The 5,308-nt window shown below is 40.4% G+C and overlaps 1 pseudogene; it reads left to right on the top strand.

The window, feature by feature from the left end:
- The first annotated feature begins 547 nt into the window (after positions 1 to 547).
- On the top strand, positions 548 to 3,684 carry LOC106007357 (annotated as a pseudogene).
- Positions 3,685 to 5,308: the final 1,624 nt, after the last annotated feature.

The raw sequence follows: 5,308 nt of genomic DNA, 5'->3' as shown, positions 1-5,308 counted from the left end.
GAACATTTAGGACAAGAGCATAGCAAGAAATTAGAGTGATTTCAAGTTGCAGACAGTGAAGGAATGTACTGAACTGAATGAGATTTTTTATTTTATTTTATTTATTTGACACAGAGAGAGAGAGATGGAGATCACAAGGAGGCAGAGAGTCAGGCAGAGAGAGATGGGGAAGCAGGCTCCCCACTGAGCAAAGAGCCCAATGTGGGGCTCAATCCCAGGACCCTGGGATCATGACCTGAGCCGAAGACAAAGGCGAAACCCACTGAGCCACCCAGGCACCCCTTGAATGAGATTTTATAAAGAGCTATGAAATGAATGAGCTAGCCGCTTCTGGATGAGCAATGTCACAAAAACCGCTGACAGGTGGGCATTTCCATCCATATTTTACAGATAAACTAACTGAAGCTTAAATAATTGCCCTTAAATAGTCCACTCAGAAAGTTAGCTAAAATGTATCTTAAAAAGTAGAACATAGCATCTTTTTCTTGCTCCCAGCCATCTTGGTGGCTGCTCTTGTTTGGGGTCTGTCCACACCTAAGGCAGGAAGATGGTGGTTGCAAAGAAGATGAAAAAGGTACTGGAGTCTCTTTACCCTGGGCACCAACTCATTATGGAAAGTAGAAGTATGTGCTTGGGTACAAGCAGACTCTGAAAATTAGCAGACACAGCAAAGTGAAACTGATTGTCCTTGCCAACAACTGTCCCACCTTGAGGAAATCTGAAATAGAGTACTATGCCATTTTGGCCAAAACTGGTGTCCATCGGTACAATGGCAATACTACTGAATTGGGTTTAGAATGTGGGAAATACTGTGGGGTATGCACACCGGCTATCATTGATCCAGGTGATCCTGATATTATTAGAAGCATGCCAGAACAGATTGGTGAAAAGCAAAACACGCAAAATTCATCTTTAATGAAACTGGCCAGAGCTTGTTTAAAATAAATAAATAAAACATAGCTAGAACGCTGAACTAACAAACTATAAAAAAGTAATTGAAAAAAAAGTCAAAGGGGGAAATAACTGGAGGTCACGAGAGGTCCCTTCTCTGATAACTTGTAGGCATTTTGAGTGGGAAGGCAGAAATAAGCATCAATGTGATGACTTCCCCCATAAAAGAAGGCAACCACAAAAACTTGCAAAATTAGTGCTCACTAATTTTCTGGAGTCCTGAGCTTTGCTGAAAACCACCCACCCTTTTTTTTTTTTCCAAGAGAGAAGCAATTCCAGGAAGTAACTTTAGTGAGATGAAAAATAAGACACCTCTACCCTGGGACACATCTGACTTCAAAACCAGCTTGTAGGTAGAGAAAAATCAAATATTCAGGGGGCAAAAGGAAGTTAATCTTGGCTAAAATGGATGTCAGAGAAGATATCATTGCAATGAAAGCCAAAGCAAGAAAGGGATAACCTAAGAAGAGCCTGGAAATACATGTGTAGGAGTGAAAATTACTCCCAAAGTCAAATCACAGCGAAGCAGTGGAGTGACACCACCATGGTATGGGCAGAGAAGGTAAAACAAAGGAATATAAACATTTCATGAGGATGACTTAAAGGTTCTAAGTCAGAAAACGAGTTGACACTTGTGATCATACCCACGAAGTGAGTGAAAAATTGCATTTTACCTGTAAATATCCTTCAATCTTTCCCAAGAGCTAAATAAGGTGCTCTTTACTATGTAATAATAGGAGTTTCACTTTTTACTGCCATCCTCATTGAACGGTGCCTACTAAGCAATTATATTTCAGCGGTGCTGCATCTTTTCCCTTTTCCCCTTCTTCTGAAGACTAGAAAGAGATGAATGTACATAAGCAGTAAGAATTTCACTTTAAGGCTATCAGTTTTAAGAAGCACTTTGCACAAGTGCACTGCATTTAAGAATGCTTTTGATACATCTGTCTTTCCATGGGACAACCCAGCCTGGTGTGAAGAACAAGTACTATAAACCAAGAAACCAATTTAAATAAATTTAGAATTTAGATAAATTTAGGTAAATCTAAATTTAAAAAAAGATAAAAAGAACTTAGATAGAATTTAGGTAAATTTCTCTATTTTCCATTTTTTAAAGTTTATTTATTTAAGTAATCGCTACACCCAATGTGGGGCTCGAACTTACAACCCCAAGATCAAGTGTTGCATGTTCCCACAGCTGAGGCAGCCAGGTACCCCATAAAGTGAGTGGTCTTTTTTTTTAAAGTTATCTCTAGGTCCAATGTGGGGTTCAAATTTACGACCCCAAGATCAAGAGTCACATGCTCTACAGACTGAGACAGCCAGGCATCCCTCTATTATTCTAATAGTCACTTTTTTTCTATATATATCATATGGTTGGTTGTTATCGTTACTGTTGTTTGGTGACAAATTCTACACAAAAGTAAGGTTAGGTATTGTTAAGGAATGCCTTATAAATATTAAATCCTTTTTTAAATCATTATAAAGGCAGATAAATTATTATGCTTTTCTTTATTCCTTCCCTCTATTTTTGTAACAACCTAACATTCTCTTGAATAAAAAGACTCATGAAACTTAAAAGTTTGAATAAATGCTGGAGGTCAAGTTAAAATTGGTATTTAAGAAATAATTCAACTTGTATGGCCTCTTTAATTTACATATTATTAGTCAATCAATAAACAAACATTTGTTCAGTGCTTCCTGTGTGTCAGGAATTATGTTAGGCTGTGGGAGGGGAGGGATCATCAAATCAAAGATAGTTTGGATTATAAGAAACACCTCAATTTTCTAAGCTGTTAAAATGTGGAAAAATATGCATCTAAGAAGTGATTTTATATGAGTAAAAAACAATGAGCTTCCACAGTGAAAAAACAGAATCTATCCATAGTCTATCCATATCCAAGTGAGAGCTAGAAACACAAAGCATCTCCAGAAGTTTAGCACAGCGACAAGTCCCAAGGAGCTGAGTGAGGGTAGGGAGGGAGGGGCCCTGTGTATGACATTGGCCTAGTTCTGTTAAAGCATTTTCTACCGATTCTATAAAGGCATTGGCAGGAAAAGAAAAAGTTAAAAACTAAGATTTATACTCCCCCCCCACCGAAATGGGACAACTTTAAGTTTTGTTAAGACTCCTGAATTCTATAGTTACACCAACCAGAAACCATGATATCTCTTGTGTTGGAAAATTGAACTTACCAACAATTACGTAAATTATGAATTAAACAAATACATACTTTGCTAAAATAAGAAGGAAGCTTGGAAGAAATGGCCCAAATCATTTCAAATTTGAGCTTGTAATAATGGATGAAAATACTCTGAGATCATAGTTCTGGAATCATTTCTATGCTGGGAGAGTGAAAATCTAAGTTGTTCTCCAGGGGAAGTTCTAAACTGTATCTGCATTTACAGCTCTAGATTCATTTCCCAGGCCACTACTAAGTCCCTGTTTTCCCACCCCCACCCGAATCTATAAGTATCAAGACCTCCAACCTCTGTTTAAAGAGGACCCCAGTTGATGCTACACCTAAGAATTCAATCTTAGGACCACTGTTCATTCCTCCCCTCAAAGAACCTTGAACTTCAAGCTCCTTAGCTCGCACTACTGTCCTCCGCTGCATCTACTGAGACTATCACACTTCTGCATGAGAACACACTTCTGCATGAGGACCTTCCAGACCACAGCCGACTTTTACTAAACCTTTGTGTCCACTGTTCTCCAGGAGTCAGCTGTGACTAAATCGCCAAGCTTCATTCCACTTTCCATAGGTCAAAGCTCCAAACAGAATTACCTGCTCTCTTCCCTAATTTGTCCTCTATGGAACTGTCATTCCTAAAATGTTCTACACTTCCTTAAGCCTAGTGTAATCCCTCTCCTCCTTCCCTACACAAACCCTCCATTTACCTTCTGGAATTTCAGCTCCTCTACACATTCAATCATTTCCCAGAATGTTCTTTCCACTTCGGTACTTACTTCAACCTGGACTTCTCTAGGCCACTTCCCAGGCTGCTCCCTCCAGTGAGGTCTGTTCATATTTTTCACATCTATTTAGTGTCAGGAGAACAGGATACTCCCCGGTGCTAGTCAGAGTCCACTGCTCCTGCACCCTTTTTTTTTTTTTTTTTAAAGATTTTATTTATTCGACAGAGATCACAAGTAGGCAGAGAGGCAAGCAGAGAGAGAGAGAGAGAGAGGAGGCAGCAGGCTCCCTGCCTAGCAGAGAGCCCGATGCAGGACTCGATCCCAGGATCCTGAGATCATGACCTGAGCTGAAGGCAGAGGCTTAACCCACTGAGCCACCCAGGCAGCCTGCTCCCACACCCTTCTGTAAAAACCCCATGCCACCCTCTCCCTGATTAGTCACTGTAATCCACCTGCCCTGTGTGGACTCATTGTTCACAGAAGACACTGGCACTTGGTTACTGTGTTCTCTGGTCTTACAGGTCCTTCCATCATCCTAAGTGAGTTTGAGTCCTCAGGAAAGACCCACCTAATCGCTGAAGTCCTCCTCCAATACTATTTGGCCACCTATCCCCCACAATCATTCATCACCTAAAACCCCTCTATTTTCTTTATTCTATTTTATTTTATTTTTTAAGATTCTATCCATTCTTTTGACAGACAGAGATCACAAGCAGGCAGAGAAAGAGGAAGGAAAGCAGGCTCCCCACTGAGCAGAGAGCCTGACTCGGGGCTCGATCCCAGGACCCTGAGATCACGACCCGAGCCGAAGGCAGAGGCTTCAACCCACTGAGCCACCCAGGTGCCCCTATTTTCTTTATTTCTAAAACCACTAATTCTTTTCCCCTCTCCCCTAAAATCACTAATTCTAATAGTCCACTTTCAGTTCAGCTATTACACTAGCCTGATGGCAAATGCCCTTCCCTCTGTTCGAAAAGATTATCGGTCACTTCACTTCCTATCACCCCCTTCCTATTTTTACTTCTCCATTTATCTAGCTTAGTGTTCATGGTCTATCATTTCACTAGCTCTTAGAATTACCCTGAACTCTCTCCTTGAATGCATTCTTTCCTTGTCTTCTAAGACACCACTCTCTCCTGGTTTCTCTTGCTTGTCCAGCAGCCTTTCACAGACATTTTTACTGCTTTCTCCCTCCTCTGTTACTAAATGTTTAAATGCCGGAGAGATTTCAGGGACCTGTCCTAGGTGCTTTTCTCTTTTCATTCAATACCTTTTCCTTAAGTAATCACAGCTCTTCGAATGGGTTCAATTACTACTATCAGTATGCTTATGCTCTTCAAATTCATACCCGGATTCAGAATTGTTGTTTAAGCTCCAGATTGATGTAACTAACTGCTTACCTGACATCCTCAGATGAATACTTCCAAGGTATCTTCA

This window comes from Mustela putorius, unplaced genomic scaffold (genome assembly GCF_011764305.1).
Source record: "Mustela putorius furo isolate JIRA1106 unplaced genomic scaffold, ASM1176430v1.1 tig00003853_pilon_pilon_pilon, whole genome shotgun sequence".
NCBI lineage: Eukaryota > Metazoa > Chordata > Mammalia > Carnivora > Mustelidae > Mustela > Mustela putorius.
Note: the sequence above shows the minus strand (reverse complement) of the source record. Positions and strands in the feature narration are given on the sequence as shown.